General features: G+C 38.6%; 1 protein-coding gene across 1 annotated transcript in view; it reads left to right on the top strand.

The window, feature by feature from the left end:
- LOC136866091 (platelet-derived growth factor receptor alpha) overlaps positions 1-19,695 on the top strand; it is a 178,174-nt gene that overhangs the window by 39,080 nt on the left and 119,399 nt on the right. The gene's annotated exons all lie outside the window — the stretch shown is intronic.

Raw genomic sequence — 19,695 nt, 5'->3', positions numbered from 1 at the left:
ATGTCTCATGTCTCGCCTTTGCATAATTTATATAATTACATTCCAAAACGAGATTGTTTTCTTGTTATGTAAACTTTACACCCTAGCCACCCTTTCCATAGCAAGAGGTTCTCATCAATTGACATTTTGCCATCAGGGGTATAAGCTTCCGAAAATTTTGCTAACAGGTGGTCAAATACTGGATTTATCTCGTATATTTTTGGAGGAAGTTTTGCATTACTCACCTCATTGTCAGAGATATGTATAAAGATGTGGAGGAAAATCTAATAATAATAATAATAATAATAATAATAATAATAATAATAATAATAATAATAATAATAATGTTATTGGCTTCACGTCCCACTAACTATGTTTACGGTTTTCGGGGGACACTGAGGTGCCGGAATTTAGTCCCGCAGGAATTCTTTTGCATGCCAGTAAATCTGCTTACAAGAGGCCGACGTATTTGAGCACCTTCAAATACCACCGGTCTGAGCCAGAATCGAACCTGCCAAGTTGGTCTCAGGAGGCCGCCCAGGCCATTTAATTTGGCAAGAGAAAATAACATATGTGTCATCAGCTCATAGAAAATAGGCGTAGTGAACAAGCGAATGCGAGAAATAGTGTCCTAATTTAGGTTTCTGTACAATCCCCTGCGGCAACAGTGTGGCCATAAGAAGCTTTATTTCGTCCTTATTTGTTCGGACACGGTCTTGATCTTGATTCCTACCTTTCGTCTTACTAAACTGGGTTTTATGTGCGATTTGCTGCTCAGCATCTTTTGTCTGTTCAGCTATGTTCTGGCATATCTTGTCATAAAAAAGTAATTAAAATATTTCGCTCAGTTTTGTTTTCCCTAAAAACACTCTCTTTACATCACGATGGAAATTTGGATCAAAGCGGGAATTTCCTTGTCCAGTTTCAGTATAAGTTGATGAACTTGCAATGGTTGGATTGTAATCAGTATTATCGTCACAACTGTCACTGTCATGATCGCTACTTGAACTGGATTCGAACATGTGTTGTCTCTTTTGCGACTGCTGAACATTTGCATCAGCTACGCCCAAACCCTGTATATTCGAGCCTGCAGTACTTATTCCAGGTGATTTCATCTCACTTACAATTTCCCCTGCGGCAGAACTTACTTCACTAATACCACACTTCTCCCCACTAAATTCCAACATTTCGTTTATCATGACCCGTAAATCATCTTGCTCTAACAGTGGGGGCCGGTAATTCCTTATAGATATTTTAGCAGGAAAAAATGTAAGAAAAAGGATCGAATAGAACCCTGGTCTCAGCAGTTTGGACGGAAATCATAAAATATTACGGATGTGTACGATAATAAAATGTCGTGTAACTCGCGATAAACACGCACTCCAGTCGTGAAGGAAGGGGATAATAAATCAGGCCACAGTTCTAAATTGTCATCAGAGATGTCTTTTCAGTGTCATAATCACATCCAAGGGACGATTAGGCGATGAGCTAAAGCTTCAGCGCGGAGCTATTAGGCCTTAGGTCATTCTTGCCTGGACGTCAGTTGCGTTCTTTATGTTGCAACTCATGGATGACACATTGGTATTGGGAGAACATAGTTGAAAAAAAATCACATCAGAGGGCAGACTCATCAGGAATACGCTGCTGAATAGAAAATAAACCTCTGCAGGCAGGCAACTGAGAAGAAAAGTATAATTTGAATAGGCGGATATATCCACGTTCCCCACCGAGCAAGCGACTTGTAGCCGCGGATCTCGTCACATTGCCCACCCAACAGGTTAATATATATTTTTAATTTATTTGTATTTTTATCCCAATTGTTAACATGATGAGACAACTTATCTCACACAAAGAATGGTTCTGAGATATTATGATATAGACGTTGATTCCCATAGGGAATCTGAAATATTTGTCCTGAATGAGCAAATTTATAATACCAATATAAATGGTCCGTTATTGGACATTATAAATTTTCCAGCTAGCTCATTCTTGGTTGCCAGCGTTTCGCCCTCATGTGCTAGGGTGGGCTCATCAGTTGGTACCTAGCACACTTACCAATACGCTGGCTAGTGCATACCGTGGAGGCCACTGCGTAGGCTAACTGGAGCCACCGGCAGTGCCAATGCACTAAGAGACTTTGTCTCATCACTAAAAATTGATGCCTGCTTGGCCATCAGATGATATAGACGTTGATTCCCATAGGGAATCTGAAATATTTGTCCTGAATGAGCAAATTTATAATACCAATATAAATGGTCCGTTATTGGACATTATAAATTTTCCAGCTAGCTCATTCTTGGTTGCCAGTTAGCCTACGCAGTGGCCTCCACGGTATGCACTAGCCAGCGTATTGGTAAGTGTGCTAGGTACCAACTGATGAGCCCACCCTAGCACATGAGGGCGAAACGCTGGCAACCAAGAATGAGCTAGCTGGAAAATTTATAATGTCCAATAACGGACCATTTATATTGGTATTATAAATTTGCTCATTCAGGACAAATATTTCAGATTCCCTATGGGAATCAACGTCTATATCATCTGATGGCCAAGCAGGCATCAATTTTTAGTGATGAGACAAAGTCTCTTAGTGCATTGGCACTGCCGGTGGCTCCAGTTAGCGTACGCAGTGGCCTCCACGGTATGCACTAGCCAGCGTATTGGTAAGTGTGCTAGGTACCAACTGATGAGCCCACCCTAGCACATGAGGGCGAAACGCTGGCAACCAAGAATGAGCTAGCTGGAAAATTTATAATGTCCAATAACGGACCATTTATATTGGTATTCTGAGATATTGTCTAACAACTCTCTCGCTCGCTCTCTCTCTCTCTCTCTCTCTCGTGGTGGTGGTGGTGGTTTTCCTTCTGCTGATGACATCATTCTTAGAGAGTTTGCATTGGCGCATATCCCTGGCAACTACATTCATTCACCTTTACCAATTCTAGTGATTTGTGGATATGTTGTACCAGGTCCAAAAATAAAAGTTCTTTCTTTTCTGCAGAAAAATTTATTAGCAATTTGAAATTAGCCCTTTTCCTAAAATAAAGGGGCTTAAACAGGTGATTTTACTGTTTCACATTGAAAAATTTGATCATCTTTTTTTTAGCAAAAGTGATTGCAAGATTTATGTTATGAAGATACATGAAAGAATCCACAATATTTATGATGGACATTTTAGAGTATTTTGTCACATAAATTTTTAATTCAAGTTCAGCAGTAGGTTTTGTGAGCTAAAATTGTGTTACACCGAGCTCGATAGCTGCAGTCGCTTAAGTGCGGCCAGTATCCAGTATTCGGGAGATAGTAGGTTTGAACCCCACTATAGGCAGCCCTGAAGATGGTTTTCCGTGGTTTCCCATTTTCATACCAGGCAAATGCTGGGGCTGTACCTCAATTAAGGCCACGGCCGCTTCCTTCCTACTCCTAGTCCTTTCCTGTCCCATAGTCGCCATAAGACCAATCTGTGTCGGTGCGACGTAAAGCAAAAAAAAAAATAATTGTGTTTCTCTTTGGAAAAATCACTGCATGCCTTAAGATGTTTTTTTTTACAGGAAATCTGAAAACACTTCCATTTTTTAAAGGAACATCAAAATAATTCTTCAGTATTTTTCTTTGACCATGTTAGGCAATATTTTTATCTGATTTCATATTTGCAGGTACATTTTGGGCAGATTCTTCCCTTATAATACAGAATAGCATAATAGTTTTAAGATCAAAAAGTTTCTACATTACAAACTTTCTTAAAAACCCGTCCTCCTATTCAATATTTTATTATTATACAGTCGTATCAGCACACACTTTATTTGATATTTTATAATGATTATAATTCCTATTCAATACTCTTGTCCATTATTCAGTTACGATAAATAGTTTACTTTGATATTAGCACTGTTTCAGTCCTTATGGGATCATCCTCAGGTAATTTAGCTAATATTATAAATCATAAAGAATGCAAGTTATAATAATAAATTAGATAAAAAATATATTTAAAATAAATATACAGTAGAGTCTCGATTATCTGACCCAAACGGGACCTGGAGTATGTCGGATCAGCGAAAATGTCGGATAGTACAGAATTACTTTGAAAATTAACTAAAACAAACAGGAACATGTTTTACAGCACTCTATTTATTGAATTATCAGTTCAATTGCACAGTACATGCAGTATAGAATGAAAACATTCCATGTATCTTACAAAAAGAAACTTGCCAACAATCAAGGGTGAAAGGAGTTTCCGCCGATATTTCCTCTTCAATGTTTCCAGTACACCTCGGTCCACTGGCTGGCATAATGACGTCACCTTAGGAGGGAGGAACGTGAATTTGATGTCACCACTTCTAAGTTACTGTTCATTTGGGTGTGATGGAGCGTTGTCTAGTTGAAGAAGAGGTTTTCTAGGGAGAGTGTTTGAAGCTAGAAATTTTTGTACATCTGGAACAAACTGTGTAACAAAACAGTCTTTACAGATGTCAGCAGACATCCAGGCAGCCTTCAGATTCGTGTAATGGACTAGAAGAGCATTAACAGAAATATTTTTATAAATGCCCTAGGCTTCTTTGCTTTACCAATCATAAGCAATTTTCCTTTTAAGTACCCAGTAACATTACTACAGGCAAGAACAGTAAATCTTTCCTTACTACGCTTGTAGCTGCGGCTGTACTCGGCTTGGGCTGCGAGAGTTTTTGATGGCAGCATCTTGAAATTTCGCCTAGTCTCATCACAATTAAAAATCTTTTAACCAGTTAATCCTTCAGCAAGTATTATTACTTGACATTCCTTTTTAAATTTCACAACCTCATCGGATTTAGCTGACAGTTTTTCTCTACAGATATTAAGCTGCCTCATTCCATACCGTTTTTTCCACTGATGAAGCCACCCAGCACTGGCAGTAAATTTAGGGTCCCCTTCATTAAACCTCCTTCTGGAAATACACCGCCTTTTCTTGCAGAACGGGGCCAGATATTGGCAGGTCCTTTAGTCTCCACCAAAAGTTTAAAATTAAGTCTACCAGTGTCGGATAACACGGAATGTCGGATAAGCGAAGGTCGGTTGAGCGAGACTCTACTGTATATACCACACAAACACATTAAAACCATCTTGTAAAAATCTTGCTGCTTTTCCATCTAAAATGATCAAAAAGTTCTGATTTGTACTAGTACTATCCAGTGAGGAAGTGGAAACATTGAGGAAATGCAATAATAGATGCTTGAATGTTCCCCTTAAGTACAGCAATTGTAACCATCATTACAGATTCTTGCTTGATAATTTGTCAAGAAGGAACATTAGCATACAAACCATATATCCTGGATTCAGGAGGTCAAATGGACTGTATCGCGATGGACCTATCTAAGGCATTTCGTAGGTTAGATCATGGGAGACTACTGACAAAAATGAGTGCAATGGGACTAAAAGAAGAGTGACTGAGTGGGTGCCTATAATTCTAGAAAATAGAACTCAGAGAATTAGAGTAGGCGAAGCTTTAGCTGTCCCTGTAATAATTAAGAGGGGAATTCCTCAAGGCAGTATTATTGGACATTTATGCTTTTATATATATATATATATCAATTATATGTGTAAAGACGTGGAATCAGAGATAAGGCTGTTTGCAGATGATGTTATTCTGTACAGAGTAATAAATAAGTTACAAGATTGTGAGCAGCTCAAAATGACCTCAATGATGTTGTGAGATGGACAGTAGGCAATGGTATGATGATAAACAGGGTTAAAACTCAGGTTGTGAGTTTCACCAATATGAAAATTCCCCTCAGTTTTACTTACTGCATTGATGGGGTGAAAGTTCCTATTGGAGATCATTGTAAGTACCTATATATTAATATAAGGAAAGATCTTCATTGGGGTAATCACATAAATATGATTTTAAATAAAGGGTACAGATCTCTGCACCTGGTTATGAGGATATTTAGGGGTTGTAGTAAGGATGAAAAGGAGAAGGTATATAAGTCTCTGGTAAGACCCCAACTAGAGTATGGTTCCAGGATATGGGACCCTCACCAGGATTACGTGATTCAAGAACTGGAAAAAATCCAAAGAAAAGAGCTCGATTTGTTCTGGGTGATTTCCGACAAACGAGTAGCGTTATAAAAATGTTGCAAAATTTGGGCTGGGAAGACTTGGCAGAATGTAGACGAGCTGCTCGACTAAGTGGTATGTGATATAGGTATTGATTCCCATAGGGAACCTGAAATATTTGACCCGAATGAGTAAATTTATAAAACCAATATAATAGTCCGTTATTGGACAGTGGCCTCCACGGTATGCACAAGCCATTCGGCTTGGTGGGTGTGCTATTTACCAATTGATGAGCCCAACTTAACACACTGGAGCGAAACGCTGGCAACCAGGAATGAGTTAGCTGGAAAATTTATAATGTCCAATAACGCACCATTTATATTGGTAGTATAAGTGGTATGTTCCAAGCTGTCAGTGGAGAGATGGCGTGGAATGACATCAGTAGATAAATACATTTGAGTGGTGTCTTCAAAAGTAAGAAATATCACAATATGAAGACAAAGCTGGAATTCCAGAGGACAAATTGGGGTAAATATTCATTTAAAGGAAGGGGAGTTAGGGATTGGAATAACTTATCAAGGGAGATGTTCAATAAATTTCCAATTTCTTTGTAATCATTTAAGAAAAAGCTATTAAAACAACAGATAAGGAATCTGCCACCTGGGCAACTGCCCAAAATGCAGATCAGTAGTGAGTGATAATGATTGATAGTGTTTGAAAAACTCAAATAGTGAGAGCAATCTATTCTCTTCCAGCCTCAGAGCAGGTTCACTCATGTTGTTTAACATGATTGTTCTCCCTATTTGCATCATTCTAATCCAGTGTGTGAACTCACTCCGAGGCTGGAAGAGAATCGAATGCTCTCACTATTTGAGTTTTTCAAACACAGCTTTGTATACTAACGTTCTTTATTGACAACTTATCAAGCAAGAATCCATAATTCATTTCTGTACTTTCTGGGCTTGTAGGCCATGGTTCAGGAGCATATGATGGTCCTGATGTTTCACCGAAGACTGAGTTCAGCATTATCAAGTGTTCCGACTGACTTCAATGGCTGTGAAGTTCACAGTGGATTGGAGTAGTGTCGCAATTCCACCTCAATATATAGTGCAGGCTGTAGTCCGTGGTGGTGGGGGGTGGTCACTGATTGGTTGTTCTTAGGCAAATGATACAATAGTGCAAGCTATGGTGCAGTGCTCATCCATTGATCCACAATGCTGGAGGGGCAATCGCCGATTGGCTGTTCTTCGGCCAATGATTGAAGCGCTATGGAGCCCAGCATTAGTGAACCTGCCTTGACGAGTTAAATTTTATAATCAATTATTTCAAATTTATGTTTTGTTTTTATTATTGACAGGCAACTGATCACCCATTGCTTTTTCTGGCCAACCGCAACCACCATGTCCTCCAGGATTTAAAGCTTTCAGGACTGGAAACCAGGTTTCGTTGACCCATTCAGAATTCTCCTTATAGTTGAAGCTGTTTGTGTGCCTTAGGATTTCAATATCTTCCCTTTGTAGCCAGGCGTGGTAAGACAAAGTGGTTGACTGTACTTTGGTATTGGGCTCCATGTTGTCACCTGCTAGTAGCGAGTGCTCAGCGACTGATGACTTTTCTGCCTGTCCGAGCTGGCTGTGCCTGTTGTGGTCCTTCAGTCAGGTGGTGATGGTGCATTTTGTAGTTCGTATGTACATCTGACTGCAGCTGCACAGGATCTTGTAGACACCTGCTGTGAAGAGAGGATAACTTTTGTCTTTAGCAGACCACTTCACATTGAAACTGATATTCGTAGTGTTTTGAAAAGTTCTCGGAATGTACTAGAATTAAGCATCTTACCTCGGTGGAACTGCTTTTATTTTGCAACATAGTCTCCCTGTAGACTAATGCATTTGATCCAGCGATGTTCCAGTGCCTTGATCCCATCTCAAAAATGAGATTCCTCCAGGCCTGCAAAATACCTCTCCACTTCGGCTGTCAGTTCTTCCCTTGTAGAAAATCTCCGTCCACCGAGGAAAATTTTCAGCCTGGGGAATAGATGAAAGTCTGATGGTGCCAAATCAGGTGAATAAGGTGGATGTGGCAACAATTCGTACCCCAGTTCATGAAGTTTTGCCATGGCAATAACACTTGTGTGCGGCAGAGCGTTGTACTGATGAAAGATGACCTTTTTCCTTGCTACTAGGCCTTGTTTCGCATATCTTTTCCTGTAGTTGGTCTAGGAGGTTTGCATAGTATTGCCCCATAATTGTTTAACCAGTAGGAAGATAATCTGTCAGGAGAATGCCTTTTGCATCCCAGAAAACTGAGGCCATAACCTTTCCGGCCGAACGCACTGCCTTTGCTTCCTTTGGTGGTGGTGAATCACCATGTTTCCACTGCTTTGACTGCTGTTTTGTCTCTGGGGTATAGTAGTGGACCCAAGTTTCATCTGTAGTCACAAACCGGTGCAAAAAATCTTGTTGGTTGCACTGAAAACGGGCCAGACTTTGTTCGGACATTTCCAATCTGGTGCGTTTATTGTCCAATATCAAGAGCCGTGGCACCCATCTTGCGGATAATTTTTTCATACCCAATTCTTCGGTTAAAATATAATATACCCATTCAGAAGACATCCCTACAGCTTCAGCAATCTCCCGCACTTTCAGTCGACGATCCTCCATGACCTTTTTATGCACTTTTGCGATAAATTCTGGGGTCGTAACACTTTTTGGCCATCCACTACGCAGATCATCATCCAAGCTCTCCCGACCAAATTTAAACTCGCTGGTCCACTTGACAACAGTTGAAAATGAAGGAGCAGAGTCCCCCAGTATGTTCAGAAAGTCGGCATGAATTTCCTTTGCTTTCATACCTTTCTTTACAAAGTATTTAATCACTGCTCAAATCTCAGTTTTTTCCATTGTCACAAATCACTACGCGGGAACAACAACAAAGAGTCGTCACTACCACACTCCTGCAGCTAGAGCACTGACGCACCACGTGTTCACTCACAAAGGATGTGTGATTATTGCGCGGGAACCTCGTTGCTCTAGCACTGACATCTAGCGGTGATTCCGAGAACTTTTCAAACCATCCTCGTATGTAGTGCTACTCATTCTGACAGTGTTTCTTATAAGCTGGTCAGTCTTTGTTGTGTTTATTTGGCACGTTGTTTGGTTTTCTTATTAGAGTCTATATTTCTACATATCCTGTTTGTTCTCTTGCATTCTGTTGTCTTTTGGTTGTGACTCTATGTTTCTTTGTATGTTAGCCCTTAATTGAGAAACATACTCGTACTATATTTTATTATAATATTTTGTTTTTTACAACTTGCTTTACATTGAACCAACTCAGATAGGTCTCATGGCGACAATAGGATTGGAAAGGACAAGGAGTGGGAAGGAATCAGCCATGGCCTTAATCAAGGTACAGCCCCAGCATTCGCCTGGTGTGAAAATGGGAAACCATGGAAAACCATCTTCAGGGATGCCGACAGTGGCTCAAACCCACTATCTCCCAGATGCAAGCACACAGCCACACAGCTACATGCTCCTAACCGCATGGCCGACTTGTCTGGTATTATTATAATAAATAGCACAGGGGAGCATTCCCTTCGGGGAGAACTCTGCGCCTACTCCTGGCTCTGTCATGACTGATGCCTGTGCTCAGTTTTTACACACAAGACCCCATGATATTTATTATGATGATGATGATGCTTGTTGTTTAAAGGGGCCTAACATCTAGGTCATCGGCCCCTATGATATTTATTACAATAAAATATAGTACAACATGCATGTCCCTCAAAGTAGGGCTGACATACAAAGAAACACAGAGTGAAAACCAAAAGACATCAGAATGCAAGAGAACAAACAGGACACATAGAAATACGGACTCTAATGAAAAACCAAATTATGTGCCTAACAAACACAACAAAGGCTGACCAGCCTACAGATATCGCTTTCAAAGTGGATCTGGGGGTGGCGTGGATGGGCTGTGCTTGGAAGTTGTGGAGTTTGCTGTTGCCATTGCGGATCACAGGATCGCAGGATCACATTGGGAAGAGTCAAAGCAACTACCCGATGGAATTACCTGTTGCAGCTGCCCTACCAGCCACTCAACTGCCGCAGCCTTTTCCTTGCCGAATGTCACTACAACTGACCAGGGATTGCCGGAGAGGAATTTGAAATTGGAATCTCGGAGGGAAATCTATCAGTGCATTGCCCATGGCTGAATCCAACTGTAGGGCATATACCCACCCTTTTGTGAGTGCAATGTACACAGGCTGGTCCTGGTGTAGGCATATTTTCATGCTAAAGACAAGCATCATCTTCTCTCCATAGAAGGTGTCTACAAGATCCTGTGCAGCTGCAGCCAGGTATACACAGAAACTATGAAATGTAGCATTGTTACCCAACTAAAGGAGCACAAAAGGCACAGCTAGATGAGACAAGCAGGAAGGTCATCAGTCACTGAACACTCGCTAATAGCAGGCCACAACATACAGTATAGTAACACCAAAGTACTGTTAACTACTGTGACTTATCATGCCCAGCTACAAAGGGAAGCTATTGAAATCCTGAAGCACACCAACAGCTTCGACCGTAATGAAGAATCTGAATGGGTCAACAAAGCTTGGTTTCTGGTCTTGATAACTTCAAATCATGGAGGACATTGTAGCAGCAGCAGGCCAAGAAAAGCAATGGGTGATCAGTTGTCTGTCACCGCCAAGGCAAGTCACTAACACCAGGTTCCATAGTGCTTCGACCATTGGCCAATGAACAACCAATCATCGACCGCCCCTCCAGCATAGGGAACCAATACACGAGCAGCACTCCATAGCCTGCATTGTTACTGGCCTAAAAACAGCCAATCAGCAACCGTCCCTACCATGTCGGACCACAGCCTGCACTATATAATGACGTGAAATTGCAACACCACTCCATTCCACTGTGGGCTTCACAGCCATAGAAGTCAGTTGGAACACTTGATAATGTCGAATGCAGTCTTTGGTGAAATGTTGTCACCATCATATGCTCTTGGACCATGGCCTACAAGCCCAGAAAATACAGACCTGGTTTACAATGCTGGCCATGAAATCCTCAACTGCTATAAGAATCTGCAGAGACTGTTACATTCTCCATATTTAAGGAGAACATTCTAGCCTCTAGTACTACACTTTTTCAGTGTTTCCACTACCCCATCAGATAGCATTAGCACAAATGAGATCTTTTTGATCATTTTAGATGGTAAAACACCAAGATTTATACAAGATGGTTGTAATGTGTTTGTGTATTGGAGTAGCGAAGTCCCACTCCCATTTGACAGGTGGGGGACTCCTTGGAACAACTTGGCGAATGAAATGGAATTCAATGGGGAGCTATAAATATTAATGGGGCTTATGGAAGAAAGAAAGTAGAACTGGCTGAGTCAGCAAAGTGGATGCATCTGGATGTGCTAGGAGTGAATGATATTCAGGTAAGGGGAGATAACGAGGAAGAGATAGGAGATTATAAAGTTTACTTTATGGTGTTAAAAAGGGAAGGGCTGAGTGTTCATCAGAAATACTATTGCACGCAACATAGTTTCAGGTAGGTATGTAAACGAGCAAATGATGTGGGTAGATTTGGCAGTTGGACGAATTAGGATGAGAATTATCTCAGTGTACTGAATATGTGAGCATTGAGTGATGTCATAGTCAGGGTCAAGAGCAAGGATAGATTAGTGCTAATGGGTGATTTCAATGTGAGAGTTGGAAATAGAACTGAAGGATATGAAAAGGTGATTGGTAAATGTGGGGAAGATATGGAAGCTAATAGAAATGGGAAGCGTCTGCTGGACTTCTGTGCTAGTATGGATTTAGCAGTTACAAATACATTCTTCAAGCATAAGCCTATTCACCACTACACATGGGTGGCTAGAGGGTACCAGATCCACCATAGACTATATCTTAACAGACTTTGAATTCAGGGAATCTGTTAGGAATGTACGGGCTTTTTGGAGATTTTTCTATGAAACAGACTACTATCTGATCTGTAGTGAACTAAGTATATTTAGGCCTAGGATAGAGAAAGTGAAATTGGCTGAAATTGAATAAGTGTAGAAAATCTCCCGAATGAGGAAATTAGACAGAAGTACATGGATATGATTAGTGAGGAGTTCTGAACAGTGGACAGTAAGCAGGTTCAAGATGTAGAACGAGAATGGGTGGCATACAGGGATGCTGTAGTAGAAACAGCAAGGGAATGTTTAGGAACAACTGTGTGTAAAGATGGGAAAAACTGAACATTTTGGTGGAATGATGAAGTGAGAGCAGCTTGTAAACATAAAAAGAAGGCTTGTCAGAAATGGCTCCAAACAAGGGCTGATGCAGACAGGGAATTGTACATAGATGAAAGATACAGAGAGAAACAAGCAGTTGTTGAATCCAAAAGGAAGTTGTGGGAAGATTTTGGTAATAACCTGGAAAGGCTAGGTCAAGCAGCAGGGAAACCTTTTTGGATGGTAATAAATAATCTTAGGAAGGGAGGTAAAAAGGAAATGAACAGTGTTTTGGGTAATTTAAGTGAACTCATAATAGATCACAGGGAATCACTGGAGAGGTGGAGGGAATATTTTGAATATCTTCTCAACGTAAAAGGAAATCTTCCTGGTGGTGTCAAAAATAACAGAACTCACGGGGAGGAAGAAAATGTTGTTGGTGAAATTACGCTTGAGGAAGTGGAAATGATGGTAAATAAACTCCATTGTCATAAAGAAGCAGGAATAGATGGAATTAGACCTGAAATGGTGAAGTATAATGGGAAGGCAGGGATGAAATGACTTAACAGAGTAGTAAGATTAACATAGGGTGTTGGTAAGGTACCTTCAAATTGGACAAAAGCAATAATTGCAACTATCTATAAGCAAAGGAACAGGAAGGATTGCAACAACTTTTGAGGTATCTCATTGATTAGTAGGTATACCAGGCAAAGTATTCACTGGCATCTTGGAACGGAGGGTGCGATCAGTGGTTGAGAGGAAGTTTTATGGAAACCAGTGTGGTTTCAGACCACAGAAGGGCTGTCAGGATGAGATTTTCAGTATGCACCAGGAAATTGAAAAATGCTACAAGAGGAGTAGACAGTTGTGTTCATGTTTTGTAGATCTAGAGAAAGCATATGACAGAGTACCAAGCGAAAAGATGTTTACCGTACTGGGGACTATGGGATCAAGGTTAGATTATTAAAATCAATCAAAGGCATTTATGTTGACAATTGGGATGCAGTGAGAATTGATGGTAGAATGAGTTCTTGGTTCAGCGTGCTTACAGGGGTTAGACAAGGCTGTATTCCTTCACCTTTGTTGTTTGTAGTTTACATGGATTATCTGCTGAGAGGTATAAAATCGCAGAGAGGGATTCAATTAGGTGGAAATGTAGTAATCACTCTGGCCTATGCTGATGACTTGTTCTTAATGGCAGATTGTGCCGAAAGCCTGCAGTCTAATATCTTGCAACTTGAAAATAGATTCAATGAGTATGGTATGAAAATTAGCCTTTTGAAGACTAAATTGATGTCAGTAGGTAAGAATTTCAACAGAATTGAATGTCAGATTGGTGATACAAAGCTGGAACAAGTAGATAATTTCAAGTATTTAGGATGTGTGTTCTCCCAGGATGGTAATATAGTAAGTGAGATCGAATCAAGATGCACTAAAGCTAATGCAGTGTGCTCACAGTTGTGATCAACAGTATTCTGTAAGAAAGAAGTCAGCTCCTGAATGAAACTATCTTTACATCAGTCTGTTTTCAGACCAACTTTGCTTTATGGAAGCGAAAGCTGGGTGGACTCAGGATATCTTATTCATAAGTTAGAAGTAACAGACATGAAAGTCAATAATAATGTAAGAGAATTTATTGGACTCCAACCTATTCAATACATTACAGTATGTTAACATTTTTAGTTAAACATCGTTAAAATGGAGACATGTTTCGCCCCCCATGTGGGGCATCATCAGTCATATCAAAGCACCTCAAAATTAAACCAGACGTCTGGTTTCATTACTTGTAATGTAATAAAGACATGAAAGTATCGAGAATGATTACTGGAATAATAGATAAGTATAATTTAAAGTCCACCTTTTCAATACTAATATTAAACTGAATAAGTTATAACATTTACTTGGAACTAGTTTTGATGCTGGTGAGTGTCATCTCCAGCCAAATATGAGAACAGACTATCATAAATAAACACATCATCATTATATCAATGCACATATAAATACTCTTAAAATGGGATTTATGATGCCCCCAAAAGTATTTGGAGAAAACTTCATATAATCACAATTTCAAAATCTTGAAGTCACGATTAGAACGACACTTATTACAACATAATTCTTTTCACTCAAGTTAGAACTTTGAAAGTATTGAGTTTGACCTAGAACTGTAAGATCTCAAATAAATAAAAAGTCTTATCATAAATGAAATGTTATACAAAGTTCGAACCACATATAGAGTTTCCCTGTAAATATGACAGTCCCAATTAGAACGACACTGTAACATAACAGAATTATTTAACTCAAGATGGAATCTTGAAAGTCCTGAGTTCTAGTTACAGTAGGAAGATTCTGAATTTAAATAAAAGGTCTTGTCACAATTGATCAGAAGTACAAACGATGAAACATATATAAAGTTCCTTTATAAACAATAAAATTATTCTTGAAAAACAAACTGTGAAGTATTCTCCAGATACTTTTAGGGGCATCATAAGTCCCGTTTTAAGAGTGTTTAAATGTGTATTGATATAATGATGTTATCTTTATTTACAATTGTCTGTTCTCATATTTGGCTGAAGATGACACTCACCAGTTTGAAACTAGTTCCAAGTAAATGTTATAACTTATTTAGTTTAATATTAGTAATGAAAAGGTGGATTTTTAATTTTACTTCTCTATTATTCTCCGTTCAATACGGACTTAAAAATGAAATTCTTAAATTTAAATGATTGCTGGTACAAGCATGTGGGAACAATGGCAGGAGGGTACTCAGAATGGAGGAAATAAAGGCTAAATTAGGAATGAACTTAGTGGATGAAGCTGTGCGCATAAGCTGTCTTCGGTGGTGGGGTCATGTGAGGCGAATGGAGGAGGATAGGTTACCTAAGAGAATAATGGACTCTGTTATGGAGGGTAAGAGAAGTAGAGGCTGGGCTGGGTGGCTCAGATGGTTAAGGCGCTGGCCTTTTGACCCCAACTTGGCAGATTCGATCCTGGCTCAGTCCGGTGGTATTTGAATGTGCTCAAATACGTCAGCCTCGTGTTGGTAGATTTACAGGCATGTAAAAGAACTCATGCGGGACTAAATTCTGGCACCTCGGCATCTCCAAAAGCCATAAAAGAAGTTAGTGGGATGTAAAGCAAATAATTATTAGAAGTAGAGGGAGACCAAAACGACGATGGTTAGACTCAGTTTCTAATCATTCAAGGATAAAAGGTATAGAACTAAATGAGACCACAGCACTAGTTGCAAATAGATTGTGGCGACATTTAGTAAATTCACAGAGGCTTGCAGATTGAATGCTGAAAGGTATAATGGTCTATAATGATGATGTATGTGTATTATATATTTATTTTAGGTGTCTTTGTATCTAGTTTATTTTAACTTTTATTCCTTATAATTTTTAATATTAGCTTTATTAGCTGTGAATGATCCCACAAGGAATGAAACATCTACCATTAACAAAGTAAACTATTTATTGTAACTGAATAGTTGAAAAGAGTAGTAAACAGGTGGACCTGTTTTAAGAAAGTTCCTATTATAAAAATTTGTAAGTCAATACGGAACAAAATTGAAATTCCTTTGTTGTAATAGCATAAGAGTGTCGAGTGAAATTTTTCATTTGTATTGCTTTGGACTGAAAGGATTACATTTTCCTACATGAAACAGTAAAATAATCTTTTCTTTTACAGTCCATACTTTTGGGGTTAATTTCACCCCCTTTAATATTCTGCAGATGTGGAAAATGTTTTATTTCTTGTATAATAATAATAATAATAATAATAATAATAATAATAATAATAATAATAATAATAATAATAATAATAATAATAATAATAATAATAATAATAATAATAATAATAATAATAAATAATGATTTTCTAATGTTTATTTTACTGGGTGATTTTTAGATGATGATATTATTATTATTATTATTATTATTATTATTATTATTATTATTATTATTATTATTATTATTATTATTATTATTAATTGATTGATTGATGTTCATTTATTTTTGGGTTGGCGATATTTCCTTTTTCTTTCTGCCAGTTTTGAATTTAGCCAATCACTAATTTCTGTAATTAATTTTCAACCTATCACAGGCTTCTTGTTCGATTCTGAGTGTAACTTTGAAATTGACCAATTAAATTGAGAGGGTGTGGTTGGTTTAGTCTTGAATGATCTCAAACCTTCCCTGAGGGTTTATAAACTGTGGCTTTTCACGTTTCTTGGCCAGTTGATCGTCGTCTTTCTGAGAGTGTGTGTGGTTAAGCAGGAGGCGGGTGGCCTCTTTCGTTGGCACCTAGAACTTCATTCTTTCTTGCTACCTCCGCAGTTTAATCCGAGGGAAAGGTCCAAATCTTTAGTTATGTAACAAACTCTTCTAAAAATGTAACTTTCTTCCAGCTAATGTAAAAATTTCATAAAATCTTTAACTGTAAATCGGGGATAGAGAGTGATGTACTCTCTTGAGCTCTCCTTCATCTTGGTTTGAGATGACTACGTTTTGTAACTGTTTTTCCTTCTGTAATGTGTTAAAGTAATTTCTATACGAGTCACCTCAGTAGTTTGGGAATAGCCCCTGTTTCATTGGCCTAGAGCCCCTTAGGTTGTTTTAGTGTTCATATCTAGGAGTGCAAGTATATGCCTCCATTCAGTTTGTGTTTCAGGCCATTTACTTAACCTGTTCTTTCCCACAAAGGCCCTGTACTTTGGGTACTAGATACCCCTGTATATTATTACCTTTCAATTTGTAAGTTGTGTCTTGATGGGCGAGTGATGGTAATTTTCGGATATTGCCTTGAATAGGCTAGAAGAAACTGAGAGCCTGTTAGCTCTTTTCCAAGTTTTGTAACTGTAAAGTGTGCCTCTGGGGAGGCTAGATATTGTGAGTTACGGAGCAAGTGCTCTTGAATTAGGGGATTTCTGCCCCTCATTAAATAATTCCTCTTCCTTTTGTAAAATTGTACAACAAGGGGCTTAAAGCCCAAAGTGTTAAGCTTCTGTATCTTGGATTTTTCCCAATCTTGTTTAATGATTGCTACTTTTTTTTTTTTTTTTGCTATTTGCTTTACGTCGCACCGACACAGGTATGTCTTATGGCGACGATGGGATAGGAAAGGCCTAGGAAATGGAAGGAAGCGGCTGTGGCCTTAATTAAGGTACAGCCCCGGCATTTGCCTGGTGTGAAAATGGGAAACCACGGAAAACCATCTTCAGGGCTGCCGACAGTGGGGCTCGAACCCACTATCTCCCGATTACTGGATACTGGGCGCACTTAAGCGACTGCAGCTATCGAGCTCGGTATGATTGCTACTTGTACCTGTAACATTGTTTTTTAAAAAAAATTGTTAAGTTTGAAGTTCTAAAGAAATATAACTTTTGTTAAAGTTTTAAATTAACTTTGGTATTGTAGATAGACCCATTCACCCTGGCACCTTCTTTCACCTCTTTCTGTTCCATGGGTGTCCCCATAATAATAATAATAATAATAATAATAATAATAATAATAATAATAATAATAATAATAATAATAATAATAATATCATCATCATCATCATCATCATCTAAAAATCACCCAGTAAAATAAACATTAGAAAATCATAAAATAGATATTACCATCAAACACAGTTTGCTACAGTTTTCTGCAGATATGTACTGTAAGGGCTACATACTGATTCGGTATGATGTGTTCATTAATGAGTAAGAAAACATTGAAAATTTTACATCTTTGATGTAAAATGTGGTTGATGACTCAACTGACAAGGAAAAGTACTGAGGTATTGTCTGCCAATTTTCCTGAATTTTGTGTTTTCTACCAGGTGACACAGTAAACTGAATCTTTATTGAGTAAATACCAAATATGTCACCAACATTGTATGACATGGAGTGTCAAATGGGTTTTTACCCGCCCTTCAAAAAGTGACTACCTAAAGCAATTTGTTCTCACTAGCCAGTACAATCATAATTGCTACTCACTCCGTACCATTATTTAAGCTACATATTCACATGTTCAGTTCAGTTTGTTCCTCAATAAGAGTTTTATGCTGCAGCATTTCTTATACACACCAGTCAGTCGGTCAGTCTCATTCAGCTTTCCATGCCACCTTAACCTTTCTATTTCCATGTAACATCTTCCTCATATGTTTATCATGTTCATGTCATGGTCTACCCCTACCATTCTCACCTCCTACACTTTCCTCAAAAGCTAAATGAACAAGTCCTAGATGTCTTAAGATGTGTCCTATCATTCTATATCTTCTTCTGGCCAAATTTTGCCAAATCCTTCACCATTCACCAATTATTCAGGATTTCTTCATTCAAGATTCGATCTACCCATCTCACCTTCAGTATTCTTCTGTAATACCATATTTTAAAATCTTCTATTCTCTTTCTTTTTAAGTTAGTTATTGTCCACTTTTCACTTTCATACAATACAATGCTCAAGACAAAAATCTTCAAAAACATCTTCCTAGATTCCTATATCAATGTTCGAAGTGAGCAAATTTCTTTTCTTAAGTAAGCCATTCCTTGCCTGTTCTAGTCTGCATTTTGTGCCCTCTTTACTTCTGTCAGCATTAGTATTGTACTATCCAAATTACAATACTCACCTACTTCCTTTAAAACTTGCTTTCCTAATCTAACACAGTATGTCCAGCATCATCTCACTTTGTTTGACTGCACTGCATTACGTTTGTTTGGGTTTATTTATTTTCATCTTGTACTCTGGGACTGTGTCCTTACCATTCAGTAATTTCTCCAGATCTTCTTCAGACTCTTATAAAATAATATCATTGGCATATTTCAGAGTTTCGATTTTCTCTCCTTGGAATGTTATTAACTTTCCAAATACCTCTTTGATTTCCTTTACCACCTGTTCTATACAAAACATTGAAAAGGAGAGGGGACAAACTGCAGCCTTGTCTCACTCCTTTCTGTTTTGCTGCTTCTTTTTCATAGCCCTCTATTTTTATTACTGTGTACTAATTTGTATACAGATTTTGATAATCCTCCCTTTTTAGTATGTGATACCAATCTCCTTCAGAATCTCAAATAGCTGGTCTGATCAGCATTACTGAATGCCTTTTCAAAATATTTTGAACTGCAATATCATACATTAATATTACAGCGTATACCATAGATCTCTGATATAACATGCCACCAAGGTGATGTTGAAAATAATACAAAGAAGATTAGAACCATACATGGAGTGTGAAACGTCCACTACTCAAGCTGGTTTTAGAAGAGGTAGAGGAATTAGAGACATCATCAGCAACACTGGATGATGGTAACAGCAATGGAATACCAGAAGGATCTGTACATGTGCTTTATAGATTACAGGAAGACCTTTGATAGTGTAAGTCATGAGAAGATGTGGAATGTACTCCGACAGATAAGGATACCTGAACATGTCATTGTCCTGATGCGTAACCTATACTTGGGACAAGAAGCCA

Source organism: Anabrus simplex, chromosome 3 (assembly GCF_040414725.1).
Source record: "Anabrus simplex isolate iqAnaSimp1 chromosome 3, ASM4041472v1, whole genome shotgun sequence".
Classification (NCBI taxonomy): domain Eukaryota; kingdom Metazoa; phylum Arthropoda; class Insecta; order Orthoptera; family Tettigoniidae; genus Anabrus; species Anabrus simplex.
This window is presented reverse-complemented; position numbering and strand designations above follow the sequence as displayed.